A 14673-nucleotide genomic window follows, 5' to 3' on the forward strand; every position below is an offset into this window, starting at 1 on the left:
TTCCATTGTTTGTTCTTGATCCCACTTACCAACTTTACTGGTGATGGGGTCTTCCACAGTTTTGCATTCTTGGGGCACAATGGTATTCCGGCATGTCTCTTTTGAAGTAGGTAGGCTATGACGCCCTGCATTTAGTAAGAATCCGTGACCGAGGAACGGGGCTGGCCACCTTACATCTGTCTCTGCATGAGTTACACTGTCTGGGTGAGGCAATCTGCCTCTGGCTTAGCTTAACAGATCAATGCCTCAGGAAATCATTAACCTCTCCGCTTACTGCCTTTGAAAGCAGTGGCATCGTCTGTTGATTTTTTTCAGTGGTACCAATTAGTAACGAATTATGGTAATGTGTTCTTTTTGTTCGTACTGTCATAGCATGATGAGATTTTGAAAGTAAGAGACCAATCATCCTCTGTAGATTTTTTTTGTAGAAATAAAGAAATGTATATGGATGCATGGATATATTGTACCTTTTCGGAGGAACTCTATTGACAATCGTAAGCACATGATTGTCCCACCCATATTTCGGATCCTGGTGTAATCTTTCAAAATATGTGGTATTCTATAGCAAAACCATTTTTTTAGAAGAAAATACTTTTTTTTTTTTTTTACAGCATATCACTGTGATGGCCAAATTTTAACAAATTACTAGATTGGGAAAATAACGAACATTTTTCTTTTTGTTTTTCTTTTTAAGAAAAGTGAAAAAAAGCCAGATAGGTTGCAGGAGTCCACAAAGGCTAAATAATTGAAGGTGACCTATTCAACCAATATCCCAACATGCCCTTCTGTTGCAACTGCTCCTATTTTTTTTTTTTTTTTTTTTTAGTGGAGTCTTTCGTTCCTTATCAGTAACTGTTTTGTTCCACAGATTAGGAGGGAGGGTTGCCTATAATTTTAGTAGATTCCCCTGAAGTAGAACTACAGATAAATAACATTTTCTTCTCCTTCAGTTGATCTTTATTGCTATTCATCAGAACTGAATAGAGTAGCAACCGACTCCTAGAATATAAATCAAAACTATAGTGTTTTGTGAAAATGTGATTCCAAAAAGACAGATACTAGCAGTGGTGTTTCTGGACGCACCGGTCAAATATCCCAATCTTATAGTTTTGCTATGCCTACTCTTGGAGTTCTAGTAAAAATGTGAGCTGATCTGCAGGTGATTACTTTACCGATCTGTCTGTGCTTAGGGAATGTTCCTCAGGAGGCAGTGCAGTGGTAGTAGATTTTCCATTTTGGAGGAATAATCTGCTGTGAATCATTGTATTAGGAAGCACAGAGGTAGGGCTCTCTCCACAGATGGGAACATTGGGTCATGCTCAGTGCAGATACAATTTTCTTTTTATGTTATCTTCATTTTCTTTTTATATACAGTTAACCATTAAGTTCCGAATGAAGTTTTCCCTTTTTTTGATGTGATGCATTCTGTTTGATATTCATAGTATGCTTTCTGTTAAAAAAACAATAGTGGCAGGAGGGCCGCAACGTATAGATGGATTATGATGGCTGCTACCTGGAAACAATAACTCTTGAAACAGGCTGCAGAGTGTGGGCAGGTGTATCTGGATTAATGTTGCAGGGATAATTATAAGATTGCTAATGATTTTGATATGGATTGAATGTGTACCGGTTCAAGACAGGCAGATCACTCAAAATCAACCTTTAAGTCTAAAATGTGCTTTCTTTGCATGTATACAAAATGTGCTAATTTTTGAGGTCTCGCCTTATAATCCATCATGCCACTAGATTAGAGCGGTTTTCTGTGAAGTTGTTCAGTGAACTGTGGCAGTTTGACTGTCAGCTACCCTTAGAAAATTGCTTCCATAATCTTGACAACCTAATTCTCGGTAACTGTTTATATTTTTTATCCTGGAGGTTTTCACAATTGAAGGTATATGGAAAGGGAGCATAATTCTACAATTTTATTAAACCAAATATTTTCTCAAACACTTTTCTCAGTTTACAGGTATAGCAGCACACACTCTTATCTGTAAAGGACATTTTGCAAAAGCTACATCGCCTACTGTTGTTGGTATTGGTACTGCAGTTTTTGCTCCTGGATCATTCTGAACACTTGAAAGTGCACTCTGATCTGAAGGCACCTGGCTGTGCACTTCCAAATCGAAAAAAAGTAGTTGGATCTTGTTTCTCTTGGTCTACTTCTATAATTCATTGTTGTTGTATTGTTCATCTGCCCAAGTAAACCATTGGTCTTTATTTCTAGAAGGAACAACTTGACAGCCAGATAGGCTGCAGTCAACTCTAGTTGATTGATGTAGTTTTGCATCTCTTTTTACGATCGTTTCCACTGTACATGGTGGATTATCCTTCTGGCCTCAGCAGCCCTCGAGATCTGTTTTGATTATCTGAATAAGACTGTCTTGCTGGAACAAAACCTTTTTCTGGCGATTCTCTGACTTGCACCATCACAAGAAAGATTCATTTGCAGAAGGCATTGGAATCCGCATGCATTTCCAAATTTCGCAGAATTGGCACCAATGAGGAGGTTCACTAGCAACGTAACAAATGCACACCTAACTCTTTGGCAGACACTCCCGTTCATCCGAGCTATTCCGGACAAGGAGCTATTTTTTGTATTTTGTTCCCCAGAGCAGAGAGTTCAGGACCTTTAGGCTATATTACTGATGTTTCAGCCTGTGTCTTGGATCTGTGAGGATGACCTTGAAGCTTCTGGGGCTGGTGGTCAAGGATGCCAGGTGATCTATGCATGTTCTGAAGTGGGATCTGATCTGCAGTGTGCACTGCATCTGGGTGATCTTTGTCCAGATTTCAGAGGAGCCTGCAAAAGACTTGCAGCGGTAGCTGTTAGATCATCAGTGGCAGACCCTTCTTTTCCCACCCAGAGATCACAGTGGTGACCGAGGCATCAAGTTTTTGTCAGTGGCAGGGATCCATTGCAGTCTTCTGTAGTCATGGGTCAGTCACTTGACTTTAAAAGTGTTCTTGTCATCCAGAAAAGGGAGTTTGGTGCAGGTGCTCACGGACAGCATCACTGCCATTTGGTACTGCAACAAGCAGAACAGGATGGTGTTGTGGACCTTGTGACAGGAGGTGCTAGGCCTCCTGAAACTAGTTGTAGTACCAGGAAATATCCTGGTGTCGTACCACCTGGTGCGATCTTTAAATGCCAGGACTGACTTGTTCAGCTGCCAGCACCTCACTGATCATGAGAGGCAGCTACACCTGGAGGCATATGGTCTCGTTCACAATTGGGCAGAAACTTGCCTTAATATTTTTACCAGCGCAGAGAACGTGCAATGTCAACATTTTTGCATGTTTGCTTTCTCAAGACAGCTCTCTCTGACGCAGTCCGCCTGGAGTGACACTGAGAGCCTCCTTATGTCTTTTCGCTGCTACCTCTCTTGCCCGGAGAGCTGAAGATCAGGAACGATTTAGCCAAATCCGTCCTAGACTGGAAAAGGAAAGTGTGGTACCCGGAATCCTGGGCATGAGCATCTGTCCTCTGTGATCAGGCTGCCTCTTTGAGACAGCATTCTGTCGCAGCAGCAGGGCAGGTTCCTGCACCTGTGTGTATGCAATCTTCATTCCATAATTGGAGGTTAAGTAGAAGCAAATTATCTAATTCGACCATCCTTCCAAAGTAGTTGTCATTTTGGCTGCCAGGCGTCCCTCCACAATATCAGTATAAGCCTGCTATCGAGACAAGTTTGTGGCTTGGTTCGGTACTAGGCAGATTAACCCACTTCAAGCCGAACTATCCGAAGTGTTGCATTCTGTTTTGTCTCTAGCCCAACAAAGACTTGCGTTAAACTTTTCAGTCACCTGTGATGCGTTTTTGAAAGGGTTGCAGCTTATGTTCCCGCCCGCACCATTCATTATGCCTCACAGTGACCTAAACTTAATTCTCACATTCCTAATGTGCTATACCCTTCGAGCTGCTGCATAGCCGTCCATTGCGGCTCCTCACTGAGTGTTCCTCATTGTCTTTACATCATGCAGCTAGTGAGTAACTCTCTCGGTCAACCCTCCTTACACAACATTCTGTCCAGACAAGCTGGTGTTGCAGATCCGAGCCTCCTTCCTCCCCAAAGTGGTTACTCCCTTTCATGTCTGGCTAGATATCACCCTCCCAGCTTTCTTCCCTCAACCTCACCCCTCTGGAGAAAGAGAGACTACGTTGGCTGGACACTAAAAATTGTTCTCAGCTTCTGTATTCGTACCAGAGAACATCATGTAGAAAATCAGCTCTTTGTTTGATTTACTGGAGCGAAAAAGGGCGAAGAGGACCATTTCTTACAGGATCATTCTTTGCGTCAAAATCTGCCATGTAAAGCGCCTTCAGGATCCATGGGTCTGGGAGATGTCCTCAGTTAGCCGGCAGGTTCGCCTCGGGCACCAGTCTAGCCTTTTTGGCCTTTTTGAGGTGGCGTTCAGTCCTTTGGCACTGTTCCTGGCGCAGAGTGTATACTCATACCTGAATCCAACATGGAGCTTGTTAGACCTGGCATCCTTGGCGTGGTTTCCCCTATCTTTTTGCCTCTACCTCCTGTTTTTGACTGTGTGCGGAGTTTCGTTTTTGCTGGTTTACTCTGGACACTGTCACTTCTAATCAGTGCCAAAGTGCAAGTGCTCCCTATGTAAATTGTAATTCTGATTGGTTCTCCAGGATTGCAACATTTGTTTTACTTGTAAGTCCCTAGTAAAGTGCACTGTGTGTTCCCAGCACCTGTAATTCAAATGTTTCGATTGGGCCTGCAGCACTGATGGTGCCACCCACACAAGTAGCCTTTCAAATGTGTCCCAGACCTGCCACCGCAGGGCCTACGTGCGCAGTGTTTAACTGCCATGTCGACTTGGCAAGTGCACCCACTTTTTTGGGGGGAATTTAGTAGCAACATTTGAGGGTCTACGATCTCTGTCCCGAAGTATATGAGGTCATCCTGGCAGCCAGGCGTCCATCAGCAGAACTGTATTTTTTTAAAGATTTAAGGGAAAACCGTACCAGATAAATCCATGGCGTCCCTTAATCGCAGATTTCGCAATTTAGTCATTGAAGTCCATAGAATACCTTGGTCCAATTTAAAGCGTAGAAATAAGCTGCAGGGAAATAATGCTATAGTGTCTGCTTCTTTCCACTGAAATGTGTTGTCAGTCAGTGCGCACTGGCAGGATCATCCCATAACTTTAGCCACAGCTTCAGTGTCACCCTTGCTTCACATGCATCTTTCAAGCTCATCCTACCAGAATTGATTAAAAGCTTCTTTGAAGAGAAGAAAGTACTTTGAGTAAATGGGACATTCTGATGGATGCTTCTGACCACGGACTTCTCACCTTTAGAATGTTCCCACTGGACCCAGAAATTAGAAATCATCCCTTGCACCCTCGTTCGAATCATGGCACGCAGGAATTTTGCATTGGGCCAAGGCCAAAAGTAAGGCCCTACACAGGGAAGAGAGTAAAGGCCTTCGCAAATATCCGGTAGCAGAGGGCTGGGATGGGTTAAGCGAGGAACCCACAGAGGACACCTCAACCTGGCCCCCCCCCCCCCCGAAATGTCAATGGCAAGGCCTCACTAAATACTCAAAATATCCCCCAATTGATCGGCCAGACTTTCATGCTCCATGGGTCACCCACATTCCCCTTCACGAGACACGCATCCTGACTGCTCCCACTCCCCATTTGAGTCCCTGAAGTCAAAACTTCTATTTGTATTTTTCTTTCATATTTTTCATTGGAATAGTGCTCCGTGCACACCTTTCTTTCCCTCTCCCCAGCGCCGTTATTAGACATGGGACACCATTTATTCCCCTGGTCTTTTTGTTGTTCTTTAATGACCTGTTACTTTTATGTACAAGTAAGCTTTTATTTATTAATTTCTTTTATACGTTCTCCAGTTCATACTATTTGGTACACACTGGGCAACTGTGTTGTTCTGCAATTCACATCTTGCTAACAGCTTCCTCTTCTTTTAACCCAGCGTTTCCCATTCCTGGGATTATAATTGTTCACATGTTGTGTATCAAGGAACATTTCAAATATTCTTAAAGTGCTCCTTTGTTGATTAAGTCGGCAGGTTCTACTAACCATATGAATCACATGTATATCCTGTGAAATGCTTGTTAAAACCAACAAACCCAGTGAAAAGGAGTGTCAAAAGAAAATTAAAAAAGGAAAATAGCTTACATTAGCAAAGGTTTTAACGTTGGACACCCCTTCTGACAAGCTATGGTCATAGAAGAATTTCACCTTAATAATCCTTGTTCGGTCCTTTTTATAGTGGTTATACATTGTGCTGCAAACTGTAATTTTGTATGCGTTTCCAATTTTATAACTTTGCATGGCGGTTTCCAGCTTAAGCGAACTTCACTAGAACTGTTTTGTCATGCTATCTTGCCAGTGGTGAAAGCTGTAGTCCTATTGGGAAAGGAATGTCCAATTCCATAAGTTAGATTGTTTTCTTTTGAAAAGTTATTGCAAATTCAGCAGGACATTCTTACTTATTGTGAAAAGCATGTGTTAAAGGTAATGTAGTTGTACAGGTAGATTGTTAATACATTTGAGCTAAAGACTGTAGACATGTATTTTATTTAGTTTTAGTTTCAGTGACCTCCCCACCCCGTCCCCCCGACCCCCTCTCCTCAAACAAACTTTGGGGGGATAGATTATTTGACTGGTATTCCTCCTAAGTAGGACATCGAGGAAGGGTTTTTGTGTTTTGACAACACCATGTTCGCATATTTGTAATGCTATTTATTAGGGGAGAGTATGTGGCCCAACGGCTACAGTGGTCGACCTCGGTGCTGTAGAACTTGGTTCGACTTTCGGTTGGGACGCTCATCATCCTGTGATTCTGAGCAAATCACATAATCTCCCTGTGTCTAACAAAATAAATAAAATTAATGCGTTAGTCTGCAACGCAACTCGTGCTCATGTAAAGCGCTCTGATACCTTGGGTCTAGTTTGCTCTATTTTCCGCTCTATAAAACAAAACATCTATATTACAATATACCTGATGAGTTGGTAGTCTCATATTCAAATCCATGGATCTGACTTTTTATGGTGACTAGCCATTGACATAGTATATAGGCCTGATTGGTTCATTGGGAAAGTTATTCAGTTAAAAGGTAAAGGCTTGATTTATTATTACTGAAATGCATGTTAAATTTCATAGTCCTTAAAGGTTGAATTATTACTGCACTTTTTAAAGACTGTTGTCATATAGTTTCTTACACGAAATCTCACCGATCACCTTTATAGACAAGAATTTTGGTGTTTAGAAACCTTAGGTGTAGAAAGGTTGTACTGGAGTAATTCTTTGCTAGCATCTCTAAGGAAGGCCTGGTTGTCTGCTACGATATTTTGATCAAATCAAAACCTACACATAAATAAGAGGAGATTTGGCTTAGACCTTTTTTTGCCATTGTTCGTATGAGTGTCATTTACACTCTGCTGCCGTCCTTGACAGCATACAGTATGTGAGCAGTGGGTCAGCCCACTTCAGCCATTTGCTCTCTTGGTATGAGATAGACTGCATTTGTTTGACATGTCCACATCTGCCTGAAGATTAGTTTGCTTTAGTGTTAGTGTGGTGTGCTAGTCCTTTAGCGTTACAGCTTCTCTTTTTATAGATCACTTTACATTTCTTTCCATCTCCCCTTATTTTCATTTTTAGAGCATACTTCAGCTACTCACACAGTGCCAACAGGCAGCTTAGGCAGCTTGCTGCTCATTTTATCTGCTGTGGGCTGTGCTCTGCATGGCTACTGGCTGTATACTAGGTGTTCATCATGAAACAGCAATGCCTATAGTGTATCATTGTTTTACCATTCTAAGATGGCCAACATGTTGGTTCTGAAAATGGCAACCATTTTATAACAATGATACAGTACATTGCAAAATGACCACATGTTTGCTGCTATGTTTAATTTTATTGCAAGCATTTACCCACCATGTATATGTAGTTGAGTTTGTTTTATTGTGCTTGTGTAAGAGGTGAATGTAATGTTGAGTCAGCAAGTGCATGAATATGTGCATGAGTGCAGCGATTAATGCGAGTGCCTGTATGATGACTTACTAAGTAGCCAATCAGTGACTAAAGAAACACTTTCATTTATAAGTCAGACATGGTGTCATTGTCAATGCTTGGGCTAGAATGTGAGCACTCCAGTCTGTCATGCCAGATGGCTAGCCTGAGAAAAGTCTTATTTTGTTTTATATGCTAACAGTTCTCTAGATAGTGTAGTGATTTTGAAGTTGTGGCTCTAGATTTCTTGGCACCCTTTATTGTAACTTTGTCATAATATATCTATTCTTTGTAATTTTTCTTCCTAATGTGCTACCACTGAGTGAGACTGGGACTGCAAAATGCTTCAGTGCAGATTGCAGGCCACCTGGAGATTCAGGACTCTATTCAGAATCCCCCAGACCAACCAGGGGACTCAAACTAAATATAAAAGCCCAGCACAACTCGTGTTAGTGGAGAAGTGAATGTTTGAATTTGGCTTATTTTATCCTGGGACACAAACGGACAAGATGTTTCTAAATTGAATTTATAGTTCGAGGCATGTGGGCTGCTGAATTCATATCTGTGCATAGATCGCCGCCTAGTGTTGGGTCCGGATGTTTGCACGTTGTTGTCCTGGAAGAGTCTTCGAAGTATCCTTGGATAGGTGACTCCTCCCCTGGACTACAGTGCGCATGGGCATCCTCTCCATCCTCAGATTGTTTTTTTCCGCCATTGGGTTCGGATGTGCTATCTTAACTCCAGATAGGAAAAAACTTTGTCGAGGCCAAAAGGCCTTTAGTTCGCGTCGGTACTGTTCACTCGATCGGTTTCGACCCTACCTGTTAGCTTACTAACTTCGGAAACAACTTTTCGCTTTTTACCTGACCATCGACGACACCGACGATGGAGTCGAGGACACCATTCAAGAGGTGCCCAGTATGCAACGCGAAATATCCCCATATCGATGTCCACCCGGTGTGCAACAAATGCTTGTCGCCGGACCACGACGAATCGACATGCATGGCCTGTGCCCGGTTCCGTTCCAAGAAGACTCTACGGAATCGACGAGCGGCGAGACTCGAAGCGCAGCACGCGGCACCGGCCCCGGCAGACATCTTCAACGCCGAAGATGTCGAGGAGTTGGAAATCCTACCCTCCAATCCCGGTTCCGAACATGACTCCGGTTCGGACGACGTCGACGAATCACTCTTTCGCAGAGATGAAGACAACACCGAGGTAGGAGACGACGATGAGGCCTTAGGGGCCGAAGAGAGTAGCTCCAATGACGAGCAAGGCCTACCCGTTCAGACTGACGAGAGCCCAGTGCCACAGTCTATGGCTCCGGTCGAGGGATCGCCTTCGGGCCTTACCCGAGACCTATCCCGCAGTTCTTCGGCCCCGCCCTCGGCCCCGGCCTCGGACGTTCAGCGGCAGCCATTATTACCTAAACCGGCTGGTTTCCCTTCTACCAAACCGAAACCGAAAGCTGCACTGGTACAAATGAAACCGAAACCGAAAGTGGCGCTAGTCGGATCGAGGCCTTCCACACCTTCGACGCCAGCGACACGCATCGGCACCGAGCGCACCAAACGAGACTTCGGTGCCGAACTTGAAGCGGCCGACGCCGGAGTCGGCATACGGAAAAAGGCCCTCGGTGCCATCAAACCTGCTCGGCTCTCGGCGCCGACGCCATCGACTCCTAAACCAAAGGTCATACCACCTGCTGCGTCTCACGTCGCTTCCACGGCAACACCAAAGCCTCCTGCATCGAAGACGTCGACGGCCATTTCCGCCCCTCGACCCGATGACCCACCGGCGCCGAAAAAGTCCACGGCCGCCTCTACAAACCTGGTAGGCGCTAAGGCCTCAAAAGCGCTTCAAGTGCGAACCGTTGCAGCACAAAGCAGCAAAACCCAAGCGGTCCTCCAGGACACATCGGGCTCCGGCCCACTAAAAGCTCAAGCAGCCTCTTCGGCGCCAGCCAACATAACTTTTGGCCTGCCGCCATCCACGATCCCGAAAATGTTCCAACTCAGGACACGGGTCACCCACACCACGGTTACACCTGCTGAGACGTCTCCGTCACATTACATCGACGCCAACACCGGCAGGATGATTATCCATGACCGGAGGATAACTTCGGAGCCACCCTTGGACCCTTTCAGGATCCCACTAAAAAGAAAGCTGCCTGTGGACTCAGAACCTGTGCTTTGCGAATCTTTCCACTCGCCCTACCAGGACCCACTATCATTCTCTCCCACACACTCCGACACGGATGCGTTGGCAGACTATATGGATGACCAAGTCCCTTACCACGGAGACACGGACCCTGATGACCAACAGGACCCTGATCAAACTTGGGGCGACCCTGCAGACCCCAGTGCACCTCTAGATGCACAGGACCCACAACTCTATGGAGCGAAAACATCTCCCACAGAGGACACTGCAGCGTTCAACGCTCTTATTGAACGTGCTGCAAATAATCATGGAGTGCAGCTTCACTCTGACACCGTGGAAGACGACTTCCTTATGGACACTTTCGCTTCCTCGGAAAGGCATGTAAAGACTCTGCCCATGTTGAAAGGGGTCCTCAAACCAGCCAAGGACATTTTCAAGGAACCCACCAGGGCAAGGGTGATAAACCCCAGGATCGACAAAAAGTACAGATCAGCACCTGGGGACCCTACTTACATCAGAGGCCAATTACCTCTCGACTCCATTGTCGTTGCGAATGCTCGCAAGAGGGCACACTCGCAAACGACAGGTGACGCTCCTCCCCCGGACAAAGAGTCCAAGGTTTTAGAGACCTCGGGCAAGCGAGTTGCCGCCCAGGCTGCCAACATATGGCGCATAGCCAACACTCAAGCGCTCCTCGCTCGCTACGATAGAGCGCACTATGATACATTGGAGCAACTACTCCAACATCTCCCTGACCAGTTCAAAGAAGGTGCAGAAATTCTTATCAGAGAGGGACAGCTACTCACAAATGCTTCCATCAAGTGTGCACTAGATGCTGCAGACACGGCTGCCAGGGCCATAAACACAAGCGTCATGCTGCGACGACATGCCTGGTTGCGAATCTCCGGGTTCAAACCTGAGGTGCAAAATAATATACTAAACCAACCTGTCAACCCCGATTATTTATTCGGGCCGGAGGTTGACACAGCCCTTGAGAAAATAAAGAAGGACACGGACACTGCAAAGTCCATGGGGGCTCTCCAGACTCAGTCCTTTCGGAGCAGCTCCTTTCGTCGCCCCGGAAATAGAGGAGCAGGTAGAGGACAGGGGTCACAGCAGACATACAACAAAGGCAATACCCAAACCACCTACGATAAAAACACCCGGGGTGGATATCGTGGCTCCAGTACAAAGGGCAGAGGACGCGGCTACGGCAACACCAGGTCCTCCCCCAAGAATAAGCAGTGACGCCCTCTCCCTTCCTCCCGACCACATAACACCTGTCGGGGGAAGGCTACAAAGGTTCCTGTCCACGTGGAACTCCATCACCACGGACAGGTGGGTCAAAGATATTGTCAAATACGGTTACTGTCTAGAGCTAACCTCCACTCCACCCACAATACCTCCAAGAAACCGTCCTATGTCCTCAGAGCACTTAACGCTCTTACAGCAAGAGGTGCAAAGTATGCTTCTAAAAGGCGCTATAGAGGTCGTACCCGTCCACGAGCACGGTACGGGAGTGTACTCCCTCTACTTTTTAATACCGAAAAAGGACGGGTCACTCAGGCCTATACTAGACCTAAGACCCCTGAACCGGTACATTCTTTCCGAGCACTTTCACATGCTCACTCTCCAGCAAGTCCTTCCGCTTCTCAAGCAGGGAGACTTCCTAGCCACACTGGACCTCAAGGATGCGCATTTCCACATACCCATTCACCCCTCACACAAAAAATACCTCAGGTTCACTGTCCAGGGACAACACTATCAATTCAAAGTCCTGACCTTCGGCGTGACAACAGCACCCAGGGTCTTCACAAAGTGCCTAGCTACTGTGGCGGCACATCTACGGAGGCAGCACATACACGTCTACCCCTACCTGGACGACTGACTCGTTCAAGCGAAGTCAGCCCAGCAATGTGCCAGCCACATGTCCCGCACCATTCACCTCCTTCACAGTCTGGGATTCTCACTAAATTACCCAAAATCCCATCTCCAGCCCGCACACGTACAACAGTACCTGGGTGCGACTATAGACACTCTGGCGGCCACAGCTCAGCCAAATTTAGTGAGGATCAACAGCATGCAAATGCTGATTTCCAAGTTCAAACCCCAACACTCCCTTCCTGCGCGAGTGTTCATGCAGTTGATAGGCATGATGGCCTCCTGCATTTTCATAGTCCCGCACGCGAGATTACATATGCGCCCGCTTCAGGAGTGCTTGGCACGTCAGTGGAATCAGGCTCAAGGACAGTTGAAAGACCTAGTGTTGGTGAGCGGTCGGGCATACAACTCTCTGCATTGGTGGAATCCACAAAACCTTTGCAAGGGCCGACCGTTCCAAGAGCCTGTTCCACAAATAGTACTGACAGCAGACGCGTCTCTCCAGGGATGGGGAGCTCATGTACTCCACTACACAGTGCAGGGACTATGGACGACACAACAGAAGAAAATGCACATCAACCTTCTGGAACTGATGGCAATCTTCCTAGCCATGAAGGCATTCAAAGTACATCTGTGCAACAAGGTCGTGTTGATCCGGACGGACAACATGACCGCAATGTACTACATACAGAAGCAGGGAGGAACGCACTCTCCACAGTTGTCTCATCTGGCTCAGAGCATGTGGAAGTGGGCCATTCAGAGGAACATGTTCCTCATGGCGGAACACCTCCCCGGCAAGGACAACCAAATAGCGGATCTGCTCAGCAGACACAGCCACCAGATGCACGAGTGGGAGTTACACCCATCAGTACTCCAGCCGTACTTCCAGCAGTGGGGTCATCCAGAGATAGACCTGTTCGCCACAAGCGAAAACGCAAAATGCCAAAGCTTTGCCGCCAGGTTCCCACATCCGCAGTCGCAGGGCAATGCGATATGGATGAACTGGTCCGGCAGATTTGCGTACGCTTTTCCCCCAGCGCCGTTGATACCGCTGGTGGCTCGCAAACTCAGACAACACTCCCTGACACTCGTCCTAGTTGCTCCTACGTGGGCACGCCAGCCATGGTACACCACCTTCCTCGAACTTTCCGTGGTGCCGCATCAAAGGCTGCGGATCAAACCCGCGCATTTGACGCAGAACCATGGAGAGATTCAGCACCCAGATCCGCAACAGCTGAACCTGGCGATCTGGCTCCTGAAGTCCTAGAGTTTGGCTATCTCAACCTGCCACCTGACTGTATGGACATCATCAAGGAGGCCAGGAGACCCACTACAAGAGCTTGCTATGCAGCCAAATGGAAAAGGTTTGTCATTTATTGCGGTAATAATGACATTAACCCGCTGGACGCATCCATCCAAAACATCATTTGTTACCTCCTACACCTATACCGATGCAATCTGGCGTACACCTCTATACGTGTCCATTTGACCGCAATATCAGCCTATCTACAAACCAGGCAGCACCTCTCTCTATTCAGAGTGCCTGCCATCAAAGCATTCTTGGAAGGACTCAAACGAGTCATTCCACCAAGCCACCCACCAGCTCCAATGTGGAACCTCAACCTGGTCCTCACACGCCTGATGGGTCCACCCTTTGAACCTCTCCACTCATGCGAGATTCAATTCCTCACCTGGAAAGTAGCTTTCCTGGTAGCGATCACTTCTTTAAGAAGAGTTAGTGAACTCCAGGCACTAACAGTTCAAGAGCCATTTATACAGGTTCATGCCAACAGGGTCGTACTACGTACCAACCCCAAATTCATGCCCAAGGTAATATCGCAGTTCCACATGAATCAAACTATTGAACTGCCCGTTTTCTTCCAAAACCCACAAACTGTCGCGGAAAGGGCACTCCACACACTAGATGTCAAAAGGGCCCTCATGTATTACATCGACAGGACCAAACCCTTTAGGAAGACAAAACAACTGTTCGTTGCCTTTGCCCCACACCACAAAGGTAACGCCATCTCCAAAGCAGGGATAGCCAGATGGATAGTTAAGTGTATCCAAATTTGTTATCAAAAGGCAAAACGCACATTAACTATTCCCCCACGAGCCCACTCAACACGTAAGTTAGGGGCCTCCATGGCTTTTCTAGGAAATATTCCCCTGCATGATATATGTAGAGCAGCCACCTGGTCCACTACACACACATTTACCAAACACTATTGTGTAGATGTGCAATCAAAACAGCAGGCAGCTGTAGGACAGGCTGTTCTCAAAACCCTTTTTCAGACCGCTGCAGCTGGCACTGGTAGCCGCCGCTAATAGAGGGCACTGCTATACATTCTATGCACAGATATGAATTCAGCAGCCCACATGCCTCGAACTGAATATGCTACTTACCAGTATGCATCTGTTCTTGGCATGTAGGGCTGCTGACATTCATTTCGCCCTCCCTCCTCCCCGGCGCCTGTAGCAGCTGCAGCTCTCAGAATTGTAAGCATGGTCATCACTTTCTGTATCTACTCCATCACTGCCACAATGGCGAAAAACAATCTGAGGATGGAGAGGATGCCCATGCGCACTGTAGTCCAGGGGAGGAGTCACCTATCCAAGGATACTTC

The 14673-nt window shown here is 46.4% G+C and overlaps 1 protein-coding gene and 1 long non-coding RNA gene across 7 annotated transcripts in view; one reads left to right on the forward strand and one right to left on the reverse strand.

The window, feature by feature from the left end:
* LOC146860034 (uncharacterized) overlaps positions 1-198 on the reverse strand; it is a 141466-nt gene extending 141268 nt beyond the window's left edge. Inside the window, exon 1 of the long non-coding RNA XR_014978777.1 lies at positions 30-198. This is a non-coding gene — a long non-coding RNA (uncharacterized LOC146860034). The remainder of the gene's footprint in view (positions 1-29) is intronic.
* Positions 1-14673, forward strand: part of CSK (C-terminal Src kinase) — a 528738-nt gene that overhangs the window by 449913 nt on the left and 64152 nt on the right. The window lies entirely within an intron of this gene.

This window comes from Triturus cristatus, chromosome 3_1, assembly GCF_964204655.1.
Source record: "Triturus cristatus chromosome 3_1, aTriCri1.1, whole genome shotgun sequence".
Taxonomy (NCBI): Eukaryota; Metazoa; Chordata; class Amphibia; order Caudata; family Salamandridae; genus Triturus; species Triturus cristatus.